The following is a 23,635-nucleotide window of genomic DNA, read 5'->3' on the forward strand; positions in this document are numbered from 1 at the left end:
TAAAATGTACAATCTGGAAGAAATGGGCAAATTCTTGGAAAAGTACAACTTTGCAAGACTGAACCAGGAAGAATTAGAAAATATAAACAGACCACTCACAGGTAATGAAATTGAAACTATAATCAAAAATCTTCCAACAAACAAAAGTCCAGGACCAGATGGTTTCACAGGTGAACTCTATCAAACATTTACAGAAGAGTTAACACCTATCCTTCTCAAAGTCTTCCAAAAAATTGCGGAGGGAGGAACACTCCCAAACTGGTTCTACGAGGCCACCATCACCCTGATACCAAAACCAGACAAAGATATCACAAAAAAAGAAAATCATAGACCAATATCACTGATGAACATAGATGCAAAAATCCTCAACAAAATACTAGCAACCAGAATCCAATAACACATTAAAAGGATCATACACCATGATCAAGTGGGATTTATCCCAGGGATACAAGGATTCTTCAATATACACAAATCAATCAATGTGATACACCATATTAACAAATTGAAGAATAAAAACCACATGATCATCTCAATAGATGCAGGAAAAGCTTTTGACAAAATTCAACACCCATTTATGATAAAAACTCTCCAGAAAGTGGGCATAGACGGAACCTACCTCAACATAATAAAAGCCATATATGACAGACCCACAGCAAACATCATTCTCAATGGTAAAAAACTGAAAGCATTTCCTCTAAGATCAGGAACAAAACAAGGATGTCCACTTTCGCCACTATTATTCAACACAGTACTGGAAGTCCCAGCCACAGCCACCAGAAAAGAAAAAGAAATAAATAGAATACAAATTGGAAAAGAAGAAACAGAACTGTCATTGTTTGCTGATGACATGATACTATACGTAGAAAATCCTAAAGATGCCACCAGAAAACTACTAGAACTAATCAATGAATTTGGTAAGGTTGCAGGATACATAATTAATGCACAGAAATCTCTTGCATTCTTATACACTAACAGCGAAAGATCAGAAAGAGAAATTAAGGAAACAATCCCATTTACCATCTCAACAAAAATAATAAAATACCTAGGAACAAACCTACCTAAGGAGGCAAAAGACCTGTACTCTGAAAACTAACTATAAAACACTGATGAAAGAAATCAAAGATAACATAAACAGATGAAGATATATATCATGCTCCTGGATTGGAAGAATCAATATTGTGAAAATGACTATACTACCCCAAGCAATCTACAGGTTCAATGCAATCCCTATCAAATTACCAATGGCATTTTTCACAGAACTAGAACAAGAAATTTTATAACTTGTATGTTAACACAAAAGACGCCAAATAGCCAAAGCAATCTTGAGAAAGAAAAATGGAGCTGGAGGAACCAGGCTCTCTGACTTCATTCTATACTACAAAGCTACAGTAATCAAGACAATATGTTACTGGCACAAAAACAGAAATATAGATCAATGGAGCAGGATAGAAAGCCCAGAGATAAACCCACACACATATGGTCACTTTATCTGTGACAAAGGAGGCAGGATTATAAAATGGAGAAAAGGCAGCCTCTTCTATAAGTGGTGCTGGGAAAAATGGATAGATACATGTAGAAGAATGAAATTAGAACACTTCCTAACACCATACACAAAAATAAACTCAAAATGGATTAAGACCTAAATGTAAGGTCAGATACTATAAAACTCTTGGAGGAAAACCTAGGCAGAACACTCTATGATATAAATTACAGCAAGATCTTTTTTGACCCACCTCCTAGAGTAAGGAAAATAAAAACAAAAATAAACAAATGGGACCTAATGAAACGTAAAAGCTTTTGCACAGCAAAGGAAACCATAAACAAGACGAAAAGACAAACCTCAGAATGGGAGAAAATATTTGCAAATGAAGCAACTGACAAAGGATCAATCTCCAAAATATAAAAGCAGCTCATGCAGTGCAGTAGCACAAAAACAAACAACCCAATCAAAAAATGGGAGAAAGACCTAAATAGACATTTCTCTAAAGAAGACACAGAGATGGCCAAAAAATACATGAAAAGATGCTCAACATCACTAATCATTAGAGAAATGCTAATCAAAACCACAATGAGGTAACACCTCACACCAGTCAGAATGGCCATCATCAAAAAATCTAGAAACAATAAATGCTGGAGAGGGTGTGGAGAAAAGGGAATGCTCCTGCACTGTTGGTGGGAATGTAAACTGATACAGCCACTAAGGAGAAGAGTATGGAGGTTCCTTAAAAAACTAAAAACAGAACTACCATATGATCCAACAATCCCACTACTGGGCATATATCCTGAGAAAACCATAATTCAGAAAGAGACATGTACTACAATATTCACTGCAGCAACTATTTACAATTGCCAGGACGTGGAATCAACCTAAATGTCCATCAACAGATGAATAGATAAAGAAGATGTGGCACATATATACAATGGAATATTACTCAGCCATAAAAAGGAACGAAACTGAATTATTTGTAGTGAGGTGGATGGACCCAGAGTCTGTCATACAGAGTGAAGTAAGTCAGAAAGAGAAAAACAAATACTGTATGCCAACACATATATATGGAATCTTAAAAAAAAACAAGAAAAATAAATGGTTCTGAAGAACCTAGGGGCAGGACAGGAATAAAGATGCAGACATAGAGAATGGACTTGAGGACATGGGGAGGGGGAAGGGTAAGCTGGGACGAAGTGAGAGAGTGGCATGGACATAAATACACTACCAAATGTAAAATAGACAGTGGGAATCAGCCGCATAGCACAGGGAGATCAGCTTGGTGCTTTGTGACCACCTAGAGGGGTGGGATAGGGAGGGTGGGAGGGAGACGCAAGCGGGAGGAGATATGGGGATATATATATATGTATAGCTGACTCACTTTGTTATAAAGCAGAAACTAACACAGTATTGTAAAGCAATTATACTCCAATAAAGATGTGAAAAAAAAATGTGGCTTCCAATGGTGATATTTTTTCCCCCTCAAAGAAAGATAGGTACTCCAATAAAGATGTGGAAAAAAAAACACGATGTAATTAATGAGTACAATTAGATAAATTTGGATGTATGTATATACTCGTTTTACCAGCACCACTGTCCAGGTAATAAACACATCCATCACCTCCCCCAAAAAATGAAACAAGACTTTAAACTTTAAAAGGAAGATGTATTTTCTAAACTATGATAGGGGATGTTTACATGAGAAATATCAGGGCTTGGAGAAAGTATAAAGAATTCCAAGACTGGTAAAAATATTGTACAGTTATAAATTGACTCCACTGTACAATGCTGTCTCACTGTAGATGGTTAAAAAAATAAAGGAAACCAATGTAAGAAAAGAGAGAAACCAATAAGAAAAGAGGGCTTCCGGAACAGTTCCATAACAGAAGACAGCTAGCTTTGTTGGGGACAGTGGGTGGCATGAGGGAAGAAAAGGAACGAAAGGAAAAGAGAAGATTCAGAAAGATTTCTTAGTCTAGGAAAAAAACAGTGCTTCTCAAATTTGGTCTCTGAACAGCAGCATCACCTGAAAATTTATTAGAAATTCAAATTATTGGGCCTTACTCCAAATTGTTGAACCAGGAAGTGTGGGGTGCAGCCCAGCAATCTATGGCTTAACAATCCCACCGGCTGCTTCCAATGCAGGCTGATGTCTGAGAACCACCAGTCTAAAAGGCTTCACACTATCACTGTAAGTAAGAGAGCCGGTCCCTCTACAGGTAACTGGGAAAGTTAGCTCCACACGTGCAGTTTCTCTTTCGTCAGCTCGTCTACCTTGGCTGTAAAATTTTTGATCCTGTTTCTGTTGCTGAGCAGCTCCTTTCTGGTGGAGTTAGTTATCACTATAATCTTTAGGCTTCCTCACTAAGCAATCCTATGGATGAAAGGAAACCGTGTGGATAAGATATTTACCTTATGTTCCATAAGAGAGCAAGTTTAAGGATCTTGTACTGTCTAACATAATACTAAAGGGAAAAAAATTTTTGTATTTCAGTAAAAGAATCTCTCCCTCAATTCCATTTGGGGTTTGATGGTCTAGTCATTAAATACTTAGTTTTAAACATGCCATTTTTAGTTATTCAGCAAATGGCAAGCCAAAGCCAACAGAAACATGGTCTTCCAAATACAACTGAAAATAAAATATTGTCTCATGGTTTAGTTTGGTGGTTAATGGGTAAGACAGCTATTTCTTTTCTTGTAGGAGGTTATATTTATACATTACATATCCCAAAACCTGAAACGTGGCTGGTTAAGGTTTTTTGGTTTAATTTAATGTATGCACTGGCTCACACTAAGCTTGAATATATTTAGTATTTTTTATTACTCACAATACCACACAACTTTCCAGTTTTCCAACCTGGGGATGATTCAAGATCCACATTTAGCTGTAACATTTTAAAAAATTCTCAGATGTCATTTTTAAGGAATTCATGAAAAGCAAGAAATGCTTAAAATCCATGATGTATATTCAAGTTAGAGAATATAAATAGTAGGCTTTGATATAGATAAGTAATTTGTTTATCTGTAGAGTGTCATTGTCTAAGTTGACAGTCTCAAAACCTCATTTCATAGAACAAATTTCATAGCAGTATCTTGGGTTACTGAAATCTTTTATTTTCCTTCCAGTTCAGGTAAAAACAATTACAGACTAGTTTAATTGCTACTAAAATGTCTCTTCACCTAATAGTTGAATTTAAAACAATTACATTTTATTTTATTCTTGAAAAAATATATAATTAGAAAATAGCTTGCTAAAGAAATTATCTGGGGCTTCCCTGGTGGCACAGTGGTTGAGAGTCCACCTGCCGATGCAGGGGACATGGATGGGTTCGTGCCCCGGTCCGGGAAGATCAAACATGCCACGGAGCGGCGAGGCCCGTGAGCCATGGCCGCTGAGCCTGCGCGTCCGGACCCTGTGCTCCGCAACGGGAGAGGCCACAACAGTGAGAGGCCCGCGTACCACACACACAAAAAAAGAAATTATCTGGCCTATCAAAAGTAAATTTAAATTTTAAAGCATAAGAAAAATTACATTTACAAAAAACATCAAAATACCCCCCAAAGATAATATGAATATCAATATAAAGACATACCTCATAGGAATGAACACTTCTATGTAAAATTATAAAATGCTATGTAAAGTTGTCTTATAATTTTAAAACAAAAGTTTTAAACGCAAGCATTCTATCCCCCAGGCTAAGATATCTATAACTGCCAAATATAATTTTAATTGTGATTTTTTTAAAAAAAGAGTAATCACAAAAATAAGCTCTGAGATCTGCTAACACATTACTTATGGGCGTTATTTCCCCCCAGTATATTCTAAGAAACAAGAGTTCCATGGGTTATTAAAACATTTTATTAGAGAGACTGATTGATTTCCCTGGTCTATGTGACATATTTAATTTGCGATAAACTGAGGTGTTTTTTTTCTTTTTTTAAGGTCAACCCAGTACTTAGCAATACTTCTCAGTCTTTGCTATGCTAATATTCATTATAAGCCTTTAAGAGAAAGCGTGCAGAAAATAGTTTCCCAAACATATTTGAAACTATTTTTCCTGGGAAATCTTTTAGAACTAATGATCTACAGAACATACTGTGGGAAATGCTACTCTGGGGCATGAGGTTTCTAATGTGAACATGAAAGTGTATATTAACACTTATACAGGTTAACTTTGAGGATAAAAAGGAGTCATATTAGTTCTTCAGGTCTAATCCCCATGTATGTTGTTTGAATTCTTTTTCATTTGTGCCAAATTGCCTTTCACTAAGCCTATCTACCACCTCACCTTAAACAGAGTATTAGTTTAAAGCTAATTCTATTCAGAAAGTGAGTTGCCTACCTTTACTAGGTTTAACCCATATGCACTTCAGTATCTTTCTTGTTCATAGAGATTAAGGCGAAGCAAGTTATGATCCCAGGAATTCAAAATAGAAATGAAAAACAACTGAATACAATACAATGAACCTACTGTTCCTGCTGTTTATTATTTATAAAAATGCATGAAGTATCTGCACTACATATATTACAATGTTTATACATTAGTATTACGTGCTAATTACACGCTATATTACAATATAGCACATGAGGATTTTAAAATTAAAATTTAATTTATTTTAAAAATAACTATACTTCAAGAATACTGCTCCTGCTATGAAATTCCATTCCCCAGAAATGGGCTCATCTGATTAGCACAACTGATCTGCCAGCTGGATGGATCCCAAGTAAATTTCAAACTGGCATTTGGCAAAATATCCCTGTAGCCAGCATTTTACATGGAATACAAACTAAAGATACATTCCGGGATTGCCCTGAGAACCAAACAATTGTATGGTAAGATGAATATATTCAACTTATCCTCTTTATGCTAAATTTACAAGATGAGCAGTTTAAATAATACTTCAAATTCTGTGCTTCAATTCTGCTTACATTCATTCTGTGTAAGTCTGTTGGTGTCGAACACTGGATTAAGAAAGACTGCCATCTGGTAGTTATAGCAACCCTTTACTAACTTGGTCGGAAGTTGAAGACCGTGAGCCTCAAACAAATGCAAACCAGGTTTATTACTATGAATATATCAAAATCTTTTTAAAAATAGTCATTGAATAGCGCTTTTCACTTAAAGAGAAACATCGTGTGTGCTTGCACACTCATGCATTATATAATCGACCTACAAAAGTAAAGTTTTAAAAGGGGTTAAAAGGATGAATGAATTAAATAAGCAATTAGGTCCACATTCCCTTCACCCACAAGGCTGCCACTGTCCCTTTTATAAAGCCTAGGGATGTGAGCCAAATTAGTCCTACTTGTTGGCCATTTAACTCTCACTTCCCTTAATCAATGTGTGTTCTTGGGTACCCATTTTGCCTCTCAATGAAGTTTCACAGGTAAGTAACACTTCAGATGAAGAGTAAATAACAGTATAAAAACACTAAAAACATGCATACAGCACATGAGCATACCCAAAGTGTTTTCAAACTCATCACAATCTTATTAAACCATGAAGGAAAGTCAGAGAGGTAGAAAGACAATGATTATCTCAGATTCTATAATTTCCTAGGGTTACACAGTTAGGGGTTGTAGAGCTGGGAAAATTGAATCTACACCACCTAGTTAGAAATTTTATTTTCTTTCTCGTATATCACAGTTTCTTTCCTGAAATAACAGTATTTTACAGTTTACACAGCTTTTAGTATTATCAATATAATGTGTGTACATGTATAAAAGGGCTTTGCATGTTTGAATTTGCCCAAACCTCCCTGTGGCCCACCTACAGTCTAGTTTCACTCCTTGAACCTCTTTGATCTTCCTTTTCTCCCCTTATTTTTTTCAGTCACTACCACTTGCTTGAGCCTAAGTGAAAGTAGCAGAGTAAATGCAGCATCCAGCCTTCCAGAGCACTCATGAGTTATGACTATATCTACTCTAATTTATAGACAAGCATGCCAACACATGGACTATTTCCCCTTGCTCTCATTCTTAATGCAACAATGTCAAGGACACAACCATTAAACGATGACCTAGGATTATACAAGACTTATCCAGCTCAATATGCTTATTCTATCCCATTATTTTACTTCACCCCCTTTGTCTATGAAAAGCCCCTTCCTTATATGGCCAGTCTCTGAAGTCTAAGATTTGATATTCCTGGCATTCAGAGTTCTCTTCTTGTATCTCTTCCTGAAGGCATCTGAAACATTCTTTGTTGATTGACTTTAAAGGTGGAAGGGATACTCTTTCACAGGAGGCTTTTAGATTATCTGTCCTGCTCAACAGTCTGTCAATAAGCTTAAGTCTCTCCATTAATGTCTGGGCCACTCACTAGGTACTAGACAGGGGAGGAAAGTGACCTGGAGTGAGGAGCACTGAAGTCATTCACCAAGACAAAGGAAATCAACTTAAAGATCAGTCAACACCATTTGGCAAGAGATCCCTTTATAGAGAGCACTCTGTTTCAGACTAAAGTACACACATAGTTAATGGAAAACATGAGCAGAGCATAAAAAAGCAGAAAGAACAATGGCTTCGGAATCAGAGAGATTTGGGATGGAATCCTGATTTTGCCACATAGCTGCCACTAGTTGACCCAGGGCAAAGTCACAATGTATCTGAATCTCTTTTGTCATTTATAATTATCAATCTTGAAGAAGTGATGTTAGGATTCAAGATTTTATGTAAAGTATCTAGCACAGTATCTGGTATATGGCCAATGCCCAATAAATAGTAGCTATAAATTAATCTTTTTAATCACCTACCTTCAAGAAGAAGCTAGTCAGGAGATAACAACCATTAGAGGTTGTGGGCAGAGTAATTTTTTTCTAAATTCCTCATGAAAATAAATAAATACATAAATACATACATACATACTTCATGAATTGGAAGAGTTAGAGAACAAGGAGAGACAGTGGCTGCTTGTAGGCAACAGCTCTCAAAACAGCACTGTTGGGCTTCCCTGGTGGCACAGTGGTTGAGGGTCCACCTGCCGATGCAGGGGACACAGGTTAGTGCCCTGGTCCGGGAAGATCCCACATGCCGCGGAGCGGCTGGGCCCGTGAGCCATGGCGCTGAGCCTGCGCGTCCGGAGCCTGTGCTCCGCAACGGGAGAGGCCACAGCAGCGAGAGGCCCATGTACCGCAAACAAACAAAACAGCACTGTAATACAAAGTGGCCCAGCCAAGTCAGCTGGAATAGCTGTAGCTAAGGCATCCTGAGGGAGCATTTATTTCACTGAACCTCTGCAAGCTCCCAACAGTAAGAACACAACATAAACTCTCTTGTCCTTATAATAGCATTGTCCAATAGAAATAAAATGTGAGCCATAACTGCTTTTATTTATTTATTTTTAAAATAAATTTATATATTTATTTATTTTGGCTGCATTGGGTCTTCATTGCTGCACGTGGGCTTTCTCTAGTTGCAGAGAGTGGGAGCTACTCTTTGTTGCGGTGTGCAGGCTTCTCACTGCGGTGGCTTCTCTTGTGGTGGAGCACAGGCTCTAGGTGTGCGGGCTTCAGTAGTTGTGGCACGTGGGTTCAGTAGTTATGGCAAGCGGGCTCAGTAGTTATGGCACACGGACTTAGTTGCTCCGCAGCATGTGGGATCTTCCTGGACCAGGGTTCGAACCCTTGTCCCCTGCATTGGCAGGCAGATTCTTAACCACTGCACCACCAAGGAAGTCCCCATAACTGCTTTTAAATTTTCTAGTAGTCACATTAAAAACGTAAAAAGAAACATGTTAGATTAATTTTAATAATATACTTTATTTAACCCAATGTATCAAAATATCATTTCAACACGTAATAAATATTAAAAATTGAGTTATTTTACAGTCTTTTTCTTGTACTAAGTCTTAGAAATCTAGTGTGTATTTTACACTTAACAGTACATCTCAATTAATTCTAGCTATGTTTCAGGTGGTCAGTAGCTACACGCAGCTAGTGCTTGCTGTATTGGACAGTGGGGCCCTACAATCCTGACACCAAGCCTGGGCCCAGTCCACAGAATCTACCCAAATACTTGTTACTCACTATCCCACTAGGGACCTTGAAAGCCTTGTTATTAAAAGATCTCACTTTTAAAATGTGAACATCTCTGGAAAAAGCAGTGAACTAATTAATTAACATTTCAACAGAGATTATCTGATACAGGTTAGCCACCTGGAAAGTCAAGAGGAAGAAAGCAAAAAAAGGGGGTGCTGAGAAGGGAATCTTAAGGAAACCAAGGACATGTTTTGCCTAGTTCACAGGTTAGCCTAGATTCATGCCACTTAATTCATGGCACAAATCTTCTCTAGGTTGCCTAGCCCTAGATTACTATTATTATATCAAAAGCTCCCACAATCCGTTATGACAAAGATCTACACAAGAATGTAACTAGTAACACCTGTAGGGAGCTGTAAGAAATTGGTAAAGGAATGCCAATCAAGTCAATTAACACCATTTCTTGACTGTCAATCAGCACAATGTATTCCAACCAGGTCAGTGCCTTCAAAATTCCACAAACCTTAAAGAACTTTTAGTAAATAAGACCTCTGTCAGGGGTCACTAGAATAATGAAAAAGTCTGGACAACTTGAAAAGCTGATAACTATAAGAATCCTCTAACTCAGGTGCCAGTGATAACAATCCACGCATTTGGACAATTATGCCTTTAGTTACGTTGTTTGTTAACGTTCACCTATAACTGTAAACAACTTTCAGTCAGGTAAGAAAATGTGTCATGTGGCTTGCTCTTTTGCAATTCAAAAACTACTTTCAAAGTCTGTAATGCAAAGTGCAACCAGATGCTATTGGCAAAGAACTGAATCTTCAAATGTGACCGATTTCCAAGAACATTAACCACAGATGTGGGCTACACATTGGGTGCACACAAAGCTTTGAAAAGTTCATATCTTGGGCTTCCCTGGTGGCGCAGTGGTTGAGAGTCCGCCTGCCGATGCAGGGGACACGGTTCGCGCCCCGGTCCGGAAAGATCAAACATGCCGCGGAGCGGCTAGGCCCGTGAGCCATGGCTGCTGAGCCTGCGTGTCCGGAGCCTGTGCTCCGCAACGGGAGAGGCCACAACAGTGAGAGGCAAAAAACAAACAAGCAAACAAAAGGTTCATATCTAATCTAATCATCTATTCAGAACACTCCACGCTTTCCTACATTTCAATGAATTATAAATTTCTCAAAATGCATAGCAAATCAGAAATATATGCATGATTGAAAACTCCCTCCTAAATAGATTCAGAACATGCTATACAGCTAATGACACAGAAAGTCCCCGTTCTATCTAAAAATACAAATTGATGTTAATGCCTGAGCAAGAACAAAACGTCACTTGCATTGTAACATAAAGCTTAGTCACCAAGTGGCAGCTTTCCTTCCATTTAGAAAAGTTTTCCTCAGTTCCAATTATTACACAAGTTTACAATCATCAGTATACTATTACTCTGAAGACAAGCCTTCTGAAGTAGATGCAAAACATAAATTCCAAATTGCAAAATCCCTTGTGGTAAAAAGATAAAGAGGTATCTTTAATAATTGAGATTTTTCTCTTAAATAATTGAAACAAATTTTAGAAACATTTGCAGGTGCTATTTTTACTGATTATTGAAATAAGTATACTGAAATAAAATTGGCAAAATTCATTTCTATTTCAACAATGTAGAGTATGAACTATTTCACATCATTACTTTGTGAACCTTTCAGATAATGGTCCCGAATTAAAATCTCAATTAACCACAATGCTTAGGGACTAGTTTGTTCTGGACAAACATTGAATCCCAATCAGTTTAGTAAACGGGATAGGTTTCTTTACTCTATTTCAACATTTATTTTAGGCAGACCTACCTCCTTCCTTATTCCTCTCACAAGCAAGGATTTAGAATTGGGGGACATAAGCAAGCAACAATCATTTACTCAACACAAACTTATTGAGCACCTCATAGGTACCAGATACACAGGACATACTTCACATACATCATCTTATTTAATCTGCATAGCAACTCAAGAGATAGGTAATTTTACCCCAATTTTACACATGAATAAAGTAAAAAGGCTCAGAGAAGTGAAGTAACTTGCTCAAGGCCAGCAGGATTCAAAGTCAGATCTGTCCTATTTCCACTACCCAGTGCTGACTCTTCCTTTTCTACCCCAGCTCTCTTCACCTATGCACACCAACTGAAGCTGCCGTCTGAAGTTCTCATTCAGTAATACTGGCATTTCTTCAGCAGTACTAGTTTCTGTAAACGCGGAAAATTGTTAAAACAAATGTGATTGAGAATTGTTTTTTCTCTATGGAGTTTTTCATTTTCCACTCAATTATAGAAGAGCATACATAGAGATAGATGGCAAGACTGTAGTCCCCCCAAAATAAATTTCTAGTGGAAGAATCCTCAACACTGATGTGGGACAAAAGAGAAAGATGTTCTAGAGCTGTGCTGTCCAAATTGGTAGCCACCAGCCACATGTGACCGCTGAGTACTTGAAATGCAGCCAGTATGAACTGAGATGTACTAAAATGTTAAAATATGTACAGGATTTCAAAGACTTGGTATATTAAAAAAAGAGCAAAATATTTCATTAATCTTTCACTGAATCAATATTTCAATGAATCAACACTTCATTAATATTGATTACATGTTGGATATTTTTAAATTGTGTTCAATAAAATTCACATGTTTCTTTTAATTTTTTTTCAACATGGCTACTAGAAAATTTTTAATTACACTTGTATTTTGGGGAAGGGGACAGCAGTAGTCTAGGGCCTTCATATGAGACTTCAAATCAAACTGTGTACAAAAGCCATCCCTGAACAGAAGGCCCAAACCCTTATGACTAAACCTCTTAAAAGAAAATGTAGTGGGCTATCAAAACACTTTGGAGAAACCCATAATTAATTACTCTGATCATAAATGGTAAATAAATGTCAATTCTTATAGTAACCAGCCAAACATGTGGCCTTCTCACTTATGTTCCTCCAAAATCTAAAAGTCATCATTCCAACTTCTGGTTTCATATACATTCTTGAACACATTTATCTTTATTGCTTAAGACTTGTGCAAAATATTACAGTTTTCCCTCTGAATGTTGATTGTAAGTACAGTAGACCAAAGAAGATACAGGAGTCAAAGTGCGCTGACTTTAGCAGCCACCTAGAAGTCATTGCTTCCAATACATCCCTGAAACTCCCTTGTGTGATTAATCATTTGGTTATCTTCCATTAAAGGACCCAAGGAATTTCAGGTAATTGAAGCATCTATTTAAAAGACATTTTATTCTCTATAGACCAGAATCTCAAGGAGAAGCACCAATAGAAGCTTTTAAAAAATCAATAATTAACTTAAAAGAAATATGACATGGTTTTCATAAAATTGACCTGTAAGATTTTAAATACAAATACTGTCATCATGAAACACAGCTAACACCCAAGTAGTTTAAATCAACTTAAACACTGAACTCAAAGTTCTCCAGTAAGTATTCTGACCTTGTACCTTAACACTGGTTTAAAATCAGAGCAAAACACATCTTTTATACCCATAGTAAAATCAAAAGCAATTATATTTTATTTACACACCCACCATAATAATGAGTCTTTTCAGTTCCTGAGAAGGATGTATTACATAAGGCCATATATAGTAAATATTTTAAAAAGACCAGGTTATCTTGAACACTGCCTACTGAAACTGTTGTCATGAAACCAAATGCTATAGCAAAACACTGAAAAACAAATCTGATAGATTCCATTCAAAGTCCTTGGTATGATGCAACATATGATGGTTAAAAATCTTATTTGATAAATGAGTTTAATCACAAAATTATACTAAAACATTAACATTTCTAATATGACCAATTTCTTCCTTCACTGTGCCTTATGTAATGGGACACTTAGTCGAAAATAATGGAAAATTGGGGCCATAAATTCTATCATCTATTTTACTGAAACAAATGACCTAAAACTTTTTCTTTTCATCAGAGGGTGGAACTGTTTCTCATTTAAATATGTTCTTTTCCAGAAACAAACAAACAAACAAAATCAAGGCAGCCAAATACATCTAGTTTGAATTTTCAATATAATGTTCCTAAACATGTCAGTAACATTTACCATGTACATGACTTGCTTCAATGGTGAGCATGCTTAAACTGGAACAATATATAGAAGATCAGCGTAGCTTTTTGTCAAGATAACAAGAAAGTTCACGACATGGTCCAGATTTTTAGAAGAAAAACTTCTTTACAATACACTCCCCAATTCAATGAAAGATTAAAACAAAGAAAGGTACCAACTATTTCTTGAAAAGCAGCTTCAAATCCCTAAGAGACAAAGGTCTCCCATCCTGCCTAAACCCTGCTCTAAGGAAGGTCAAGTGGACTTCTGGTGAACTCCCTCACCCCAGAATTGCATGAATGGGTTAAGATGGCTGGTAACGTGATAAAGTAGAAAAAGCACTAGACAGAGTCAGGAATCACAGTTGTGAGTCTAGATCAGCCACTCTGAACATGTCATTTCACTCAATCAAACCAAGTCCTTCACCCATAAAAATGAGGTGAGGGTTTCCAAAATTCTAGGAGTCTAGATTTCATCCTCCTCTTTACTCTCCCAAATTTTGCCTCTCCAAATGATAAAGTTTACAGAGAATTCCCACTTCTGCTCATAATAGAAAGTCTGCATGATTCAACAAAGGCAGAATTTTAGCATCCAATGAAACCTGCAAACCTGTGGAACCCCAATTTCTATTACTGGGGAAAATTCCTTTTTATCGGGTCATGGGGGCAGAGGTCAGTCAGCACCAGATTGCTGATCCCTGCCTCTCCCATAATTATCACCCCCTCTCCCATCCACCAACATATAATTTGCACAGCTGAGGGGTGAGGTCTCTTCCAATTATAATGCAGCTAAATTCTTCACTTTGAAATATGTATCAAAGGCCATAGGTTCTGTGCCCCTTGTCTCAGTTCCTGGGTTTGAATATCAATCATAATCTTTGTTGCATAATACAGACCTGTATAGAGGGTTTCAAATTACAATCCTGATTAGGAACAGGAATAACAGATTTTGTATCACCCAAAATCTTGATCTTAATTTTTCTGATCCAGGAATATAGGAGGGGGAATGGGAAGTTATTGTTGAATGGGTATAAAAATTTCAGTGTTACCAGATGAAAAGAGTTCTGGAAATTGATGTTGGTGATGTTTACCCAACATTATGAATGTATGTAATACCACTAAACTGTACACTTAAAAATGGTTAAAATGGTAAATTTTATATTATGTGTATTTTAGCACAATAAAAAGTATTGGCAGACACCCAGGACTCCAAGATGGCATCAGTTGCACCAGTGAAGAAGAAACTCATGGATGTTAAAATAGGGGAGCTGCCAAGTTGGATACTGAGGCAGGATTTTGCCCCTAAGGGCATTGCTGGAGTGTTCCAAAGAGGTTACCAGTGGTATGACAACGGGTATGTCAACGTGAAGAAAGGAAACACTGCTGGGGTTTCTACAGTACTGGCAGCTCAGGTGCTTTTCAACTACTGCCTTTCTTAGAAGGAACTCAAACATGAGCAGCTCTGCAAATACCACTGAAGAAGGCCCAGTGCAGAGGACACACGGTGCTTTCCTGACCAGGACCTTTGCCTGACACTCCTCCTTGAGGAACCTGATCACTGATGAATCTTTTCATATCCTAATTGAGAACAATGACCAATAAAAGATAACCAGTACAAAAATTTAAAAATACATTGGAAAACTTTTTAAAAGGACCCTTCCACACATAGCACAAATATGAAACTATTACTTACAGTATCTGCATAGGAATGACATTCTATTAAATACCATCTAAAGACGAAAAGAAACCAAGTCCAGTATCAGAAAGTTTAGAGTCAGGTAATCCCAAGGCTTGGGAGAAAATCTTATGACTTGGTGGACAGCCAAAGGCAGAGTCAACAAAATAATGCCAAGTACTAAAAAGCTAAAAGTAAAGTTTTAGAAGCAGTCCAGTCCAGCTGGCATAACAGGGTAGATGCACAAAGATGGGAAAGGCTGACCATTCTTTTCCTTAGGTACTAGAGAATGTTTTTGCATGGGAGCACTTCTCAGCTGGAATTTGCTTTGTTAGCATGTATCATTTCATAAAAGTTACTTGTCATTGCCTAGGGTAAAATATGAGTGAAAGATGATTACAATTACCACCTCCCACTTTCCATACCTTTGCCTTAAGTGGAGGGGAAGCTAGGAAAGCACGCTCTTTAATAAAAAGAGACAAAGAATCTAGAAACCACACTTAGGAGAAGAACAGGGCTGGCTATTTTGCCAGGCTGTTTTGAGCCTAAAGCTATTATTTCTTTTGCAGCAATTCATCCACCAGGTGTAGGCAGGCAAAGCCTTGATTCAGGAATTTTAAAATAAAGAATGAAAAATTTCTCTAGAATAATATACAAGGAAGAAAGAAAGTGTAGTAGTTCAGGGATGGAGTGACAACCTACTTTCACTTTATACTCTTGTGCCTTTTGGATTTTGTTTCATGTCCTCATATTTCAAACTCAAAAGTTGATTTCAAATATTTTAAAATGAAATTGATTTCGTAAAAATGTGACTCAAAAAGTAAGTTTACCTTAGAAATCAAGTTAATAAAATCATTCTTGCTTTAAAAAAAAAATCAGCGAGTGCTCTTGTTTCTGATTTTTAAACTTTTATTATATTGTAATGTCCATAAAATATTTTTTAATTTTATTGAGTTGCTTTTGAATAGGTTTTTTTTTTTTTTTTTTTTTTTTTTTTTTTTTTTTTATTTTTATTTTTTTTTGCGGTATGCGGGCCTCTCACTGTTGTGGCCTCTCCCGTTGCGGAGCACAGGCTCCGGACGCGTAGGCCTAGCGGCCATGGCTCACGGGCTTAGTTGCTCCGCGGCATGTGGGATCTTCCCGGACCAGGGCACGAACCCGTGTCTCCTGCATCGGCAGGCGGATTCTCAACCACTGCGCCACCAGGGAAGCCCTGAATAGGTTATTTTAAACATTACTCAATACTTAGAATTTTTAAGCACAAAAGCAAGTTTTATACTGCGATATTTTAGAAGTCAGTTCTGTCAAATCTGGTATTTTCGTTCAGCCATGTATAAAATCACTGTGTCCTAATATAACACCCTTTTTGTACACGTTTTATTAAAGGGAATTACAAACAAACAAAAATGGCCAATCATGCCTGTAAATAAGCGATGAGAAACATCAGAGGAACCAAATCTTATATTAGTTGTTTCATTAAACAAATGTGCAAAAATGTCTTATTGGATTGGATTCTCCACTAAATTTACACAGAAAAAAACAAATGACTTTGCACGTACTTCTTTTGACATTTCTAATTGTTTCTTACAGGTGCTTACCATGTGTTACTTTAGAATTTACAAGATGAACCACTAAATGTAATAAAGGGGAAACTTCAAGATGGCACAATGACTTCCTGTAATGACAGCATACAATACTTAATATTGCAATGCCCAATACTACCTTCAGTTCTTTTTTATTATTCCACTACACAAAAGTTTAAAACGAAACACAAAAGCACAGCATAGGGAGGCAGTTTCATTTGGAAACAAAAATACTATTCTTTTGCCAAAATGATGACTATTCAACCATTTCCAAATGCACAAATGAAAACATATCCAAAGATTGGAAAACTGAGTCATAGCTGACAAGCAGTAAAAATTAAAGAAGATTACGAAATAGTCACATTTCTAAAGTCTTTTATGAATAGTAAGGAAAAGATACATTCAAGACTTGCCGAATCCACCTAATTTCCAGTTTTACAGGTGTATCTTGCCTCTGTCATAAATCAGAGTATTCGAAATGGAGTAAAACACAATATTTAAATTTCTATCCCTGGTGATCAAATGTTCTCTCAACATCTGAACTGTTCAGCAAGTTGTATGGATTTCTGTCTCCAGAATGTGCCATTCCTCCCTTTCTAACCTCAAAGCCATTGCCTCAGTTCATTTGCTTATCTCTAAATGCTTCCTAACTTGTCTCTCTGCCAACACTCTCTATCACCACATTCTTCCCAACAAGAAATCTCAGACACATCTGATTATGCCTCTCTTTAGCTAAAATAAGTGCCACAGAATAAAACCTAAATTTCTTAAAATAGCACCCAAGGCCTTCATGATGCTCTCAACCCTACCTTCCTGTTTTCTCTCCCACCACATCCATCCACAGATCCACATGCTTTGGCATAGCCTATTATTTTGGTCAGTAATTTACTCTCCTCTTAAACATTTAAGAGATCCTCTAAAGCTCAACTCAAATTCCATCCTCCTCCATGAATTATTTCTTCCCACTGGAATAAACATTTCCCTTTTCTGTGCCCACCTGCACTTCCTTTAAATTGTTGCTATAGCATTGCTCTCAAGTTGGTGCTGGAGTCAGTTACATAAGTGTCTCTTTTTCCCACTACGGCTCTGGTCTGGTTCTCATATGCTTCCCTTAAAATGCTGAAAACATATCAAGCCACTCAAATAATATGGACCTCTGTTCTCCAGATGTTTTTATTCTAATAAAGGAATATATGAATATATGTATATTCATAATAAAATTAGGGGGTAAATTTTATGGTATGTGAATTATGTCAATAGAAAAATAACATTAGGGTAAGTGGTACATTAAAGTTAAAGACAATCCTTTCCTGTACTTCCTCAACAGGCAACTTGTTTTTTTTGTTTGTTTTTTTTTTTTGCGGTACACCGGCCTCTCACTGTTGTGGCCTCTCCCGTTGTGGAGCACAAGCTCCGGACACTCAGGCTCAGCGGCCACGGCTCACGGGCCCAGCCGCTCCACAGCATGCGGGATCTTCCCGGACCGGGGCATGAATCCGTGTCCTCTGCATCGGCAGGCGGACTCTCAACCACTGTGCCACCAGGGAAGCCCTACAATGGGTAAATTTTATAGCAATATAAATTTATTATTATTTTTTTGTGTGGTATGCGGGCCTCTCACTGTTGCGGCCTCTCCCGTTGCGGAGCACAGGCTCCGGACACGCAGGCTCAGCGGCCACGGCTCACGGGCCTAGCCGCTCCACGGCATGCGGCATCTTCCCGGACCGGGGCACGAATCCGTGTCCCCTGCATCGGCAGGAGGACTCTCAACCACTGCACCACCAGGGAAGCCCCAACAGGCAACTCTTTGATGGTAATAATGTTTTTAAGAAGGTAAATATCATCTTGGGTTGTCTAAAAAAATTGTTGGGAATTGAGTTCTCCATATTTTTTAATTACAGGCGTGGAGAAAAAATTAAGCCCTCTTTAATGACTTAAGACCTAATAAACTTATTTATAAACTGGTCCCTGCTCTCTGAAACCCACACAAATGATAATAGAGCCTTCTTTTGCTTATCTAGGTCACCTCCATGAAATTGGGTATTTAAAAACATTTAGATTCACCCATGACTTGCTTGCCACCAATAGGATCACAAACTGCTTCCTGATTTCTACCTGAATGATCTAAGTATCTTAACTCTGCCTCTTTTTTTTTTTTTTTTTTTTTTTTTTGCGGTACGTGGGCCTCTCACTGTTGTGGCCTCTCCCGTTGCGCAGCATAGGCTCCGGACGCGCAGGCTCAGCGGCCATGGCTCACGGGCCCAGCCGCTCCGCGGCATGTGGGATCTTCCCGGACCAGGGCACGAACCTGTGTCCCCTGCATCGGCAGGCGGATTCTCAACCACTGCGCCACCAGGGAAGCCCAACTCTGCCTCTTTAAGCAAACCAAGCTAAACCAACTTTAGTGTGGTAATTCTTGCTTCATCAACTTTCTACTGGGAAAACAGTTTGATTTTAGGAATAAGATCCATGTAAGTTGTTTCAGTTCTTCTTGTGTACATATGGGTGTGCACATACACTTTTTTTCCTTGTATCTTCCTTTAAAAATTGAGATATAATTCACACACCATAAAATTCACTCTTTTAAACTGTAGAATTCAGTGGTTTTTAGTATATTCACAATGTTGTGCAACCATCAACATTATCTAGTTCTAGAACTTTTTCATCACCCCAAAGGGAAACCCAGTACACATTAAGCAGACACTCCCTATTTCCCTTATCCCCTGCCCCTGGCAACCACTAATCAATCTGCTTTCAGTCACTATGGATATGCCTGTTCTGTGCATTTCACACAACTGGAACCATACAATATGTGGCGTTTTATGTCTTGTTTCTTTCACTTAGCATAATGTTTTCAAGGTTCAACCACGTAGTAAAATGTATCAGCATTTCATTCCTTTTTATGATGGAATAATATTCCATTGCATGGATATACCACATTTATTTATCAGCTGATAGACATTTAGGTCGTTTCCACTTTTTGGCTATTATGAGTAATGCTGACATGAACAGTGGTGTACAAGTTTTTGTGTGAACATGTTTTCACTTCTCTTGAGTGTATAATGTAGGAATAGAATTGCTGGGTCATAATGGAAACTATCAATATGTTACTATTTTTAACCATTAAACCATATTAACTTTTGGAGGATCAGCCAAACTGTTTCATTTTACATTCACATACACATTTTTTTTTTTTTTTTTTTTTTTTTGGTGGTACGCGGGCCTCTCACTGTTGTGGCCTCTCACTGTTGTGGCCTCTCCCGTTGCGGAGCACAGGCTCCAGACGCTCAGGCTCAGCGGCCATGGCTCACGGGCCCAGCCGCTCCGCGGCATGTGGGATCTTCCCAGACCGGGTCACGATCCCGTGTCCCCTGCATCGGCAGGTGGATTCTCAACCACTGCGCCACCAGGGAAGTCCTCACACACACATTTTTAAGGGCAGTAACAACACTTTTTATTTTCACATTTTGCTTAAAAGTTAATTGTTCTGTCCCTAGAGGAAAAGATTTCCTTTGGGACTAAGTGTCCTTAGAAGTCAAAGTAAATTCTAGATTTTACAAGACAGATTAAACCCCTCCAAAGAATAAAGATGTATACAGTAATACATCAAACCCTTACTACAGCAAAGTTTATTCTAGTCCTCAAAGGCATTAAATATGCAAATATTTTTAAATGAAAGAGAAAATAATGACAACTCCCAATTTTATACAGTCAGCCAATAACTGCACTGATCTTCCACTCACAGAAACATCTACTCCAACAACACTCATAGACATTTTAAACTTAATATGTCTCATGGGACATATAAACTCCATTAAGGCAGGAGAGTGTCTGTTTTGCTTACTACTGTATTCCCAGCACTTAGAACAGGGCCTGGCACATAGTAAGTGCTCAATAAATATTTGTTGATTGAATAAATGAACAAGTAAAAGGAAGCATAACGCTTCTCAGAAGAGCTAAAAAGATGCCAGAGAAATATTTATGAGGAACTAATATACTAAACATAATAAAGTTGTGATGGGAATGGAAAGCACCATTTCTAGAAAAATATGCTACAATGTTTCTATAGTTGGCTTTAAGAAAAATTGCTATCCTTGACTATTTCATTGTTTTCAAAAAGGGTCCATCTATTGTCCATTGCCAAGGGCCCTTAGCTTCTGAAGAACTGAAAAAAAAACTCTGGGAGTTGACAAGTTCCTAGAATGATGATGTCCTTTTCTAAACTGCCACATATACACAGAGCCAAAGACTTTCATGGTCTTGGCTTTCTATTAGATCTATTCCCAGGACCATCATATAGTACAATCATAGGTTTCTTGGCCAACTTCCAGCTAAAGCCACTATTGGTAAACTCACCTTCCTTAGAACTACAATCACACCATCTTCAAACTAAAATGGATCTTAAAAATGATCTCAACCCCTTACATATTTTATATATTTTAAAAACTACTATATTTTAAAAACTACAGTGGGGCTTCCCTGGTGGCACAGTGGTTGAGAGTCCGCCTGCCAATGCAGGGGACACGGGTTCGTGCCCCGGTCCTGGAAGATCCCACATGCCGTGGAGTGGCTGGGCCCATGAGCCATGGCCGCTGAGCCTGTGCGTCCGGAGCCTGTGCTCCGCAACGGGAGAGGCCACAACAGTGAGAGGCCCGCGTACCGCAAAAAAAACCCACAAAAAACTACAGTGAAAAAGAAATAGTGACTTGCTCAAAATAACTTGCTTACACTAAGTATTTTTTCAAATAGTAAGTGATAAATACTAGTAAATCTAAGAGAATTCAGACACTTGGAACAATTCTCTAAAATCCAAAACCAGACAATGTTATTTATAAAAGCTAAGTCGAAATTATACCTCATAGTATCAACAACTCTATCTATCCACACATTAAAGTTAAAAGTCATAACAGAACCATCAATGAAACTTTGGCATTCAGCAAACAGTAAATGATGGATAAATTCGGATTTTAAAAGAATGTACACCTCTTCCCCAAAGGAGGCTTTCCTTGTCCAGTGTTGGGAATGATGAGGATTTCTAAAGTCTTTTTCAAGTATCAACTTTCCTAAGCATTACTGGCTTCAAAACAGCAGAAGGATGTTTCTATGAATCAATCATTTTCACATGGGGTTCAGAAAGAACATCTGTTAAAAGGTACATGATTTTCACCACACCTACCACTCTCTCCCCCTTCCCCTGCAATATTCTGACACACCTCCTAGGGAAGTGTGTCCTCAGCACTGTTTCTTATACGAGTATGTTGCAGCCTTCAAGTGCCTTACAGTGAGACGAGATTGTGAACCACGACTATAAACTATCTCCTGTCATGCTACACAAAAAGGATTACTATTTTCATGGACAGTAATTTCTTGCCAAAACCCTTTCCATGGTCTGCATCTAGTGAAATCCACCTGTGCCTTTAAAGGCCCACCCTTATTCCTCTTTCCTGGGCACCTTTTTCTGACCATTCCATCCATGGTGCTCTTTTCTTGACCAGATGACCTATGGCATTTGTCATCTGTACCTGTCATTTAGCATTCATCACATACTGGCAAGTAACATCTTCTGTATAGTCATCTTAGTTGTTGCTGGCTTTTTTTACATTTGACTGGATAGAGTCAGAATCCAAAAGTTACATAATTGATATTCCTATGGGGATTTTCTAGACAATAACGCTTTATGCTCTTACATATGAAGGGAAAGAGTCAGAAGTCCCAAAAGAGTAACTGGGTTTTAGAATACACAGCACAACCATCACTGAACTATAATTTTAAAAGCTTTGGGTTATACCAAAATAATGATTCCCAACCTTTTAAAGATCAAAATATGTTTTTAAAAACCAAAAACATATTCAATATTAGTCAGGTGTTAAATTTCTTTTAACTGAGAATACATGCATTCAAAAGTATAAGTACACAATGTCAGATATGGTACTCATTTGGTCTACAGAGCATACTTGATGTGCACAAGAAGTTGAGGTTCCTCCAGGACCAGGCTGGCACATGGTTGAATGTTACTGTGTTGTGGACATGAAATATTACTGCCACATCAAAAAGTACTACTACCTAAAAGTATTTAGGAGCAAGCAAAATATAGAAATACTAACAAATCCCTCCCTACCCCCAACCCTGCTCCTCCCCACAAATCCAGCATAAAATCCTTCCGTAACTTAACCCTTCCTCCCAAGAAGTAGCAGATTTTAAGCAATGTGAAACAATTCAATGTTTCAATAATAAAAGTTTCCTGTGCTTTCAAGTTAATAAATAATATAGCAAAAAGGAACAATAACAAAAGAACATTGAAAGCCCATCTCTCATATATTTCCTGATTCTAGTGAAATCTCAATCCCATTTACCCATTTCATCACCCTCTTAAAACAAACAAACAAAAACCACCAATATTTTCCAGCAGAGGTAGAAATATCATTCTAACCTCAGTTCAAGTCCTTTGTGCAGTCACCAACAAGAATGAGCTTAAATAAATAGCAGTAGAGCACAACTTTTAAAGGAATTAGCCCTGGGCTCAAGTCTTGGCTCTGTCACTTATTAACTGTATGATCGTGGGCAAGTTACTTAACTAAACTTCAGGTAATTTATGTAAAGTGCTTAACATGATCCTTGGCAGGTTTAAGGGTTGAGAAAAGTGGTTACTGATTAATTAAGTAATTATATATAATAGATATATAACAAAGATATTCTTATCATAATAATTTCAAAGTTTTCTTTCAATTCCTTCTTGTCTGGCTCTGACGGGTCTATTCCAGGTATCATAAACCTCCACCCTTGACCTATAACTCTTTCTACA

The 23,635-nt window shown here is 37.8% G+C and overlaps 1 protein-coding gene and 1 pseudogene across 12 annotated transcripts in view; one reads left to right on the plus strand and one right to left on the minus strand.

The window, feature by feature from the left end:
* Positions 1-23,635, minus strand: part of ADD3 (adducin 3) — a 126,581-nt gene that overhangs the window by 92,552 nt on the left and 10,394 nt on the right. The window lies entirely within an intron of this gene.
* On the plus strand, positions 14,790-15,014 carry LOC131750165 (ATP synthase subunit f, mitochondrial pseudogene; annotated as a pseudogene).

The sequence above is a fragment of the Kogia breviceps genome, chromosome 2, assembly GCF_026419965.1.
Source record: "Kogia breviceps isolate mKogBre1 chromosome 2, mKogBre1 haplotype 1, whole genome shotgun sequence".
Classification (NCBI taxonomy): Eukaryota; Metazoa; Chordata; class Mammalia; order Artiodactyla; family Physeteridae; genus Kogia; species Kogia breviceps.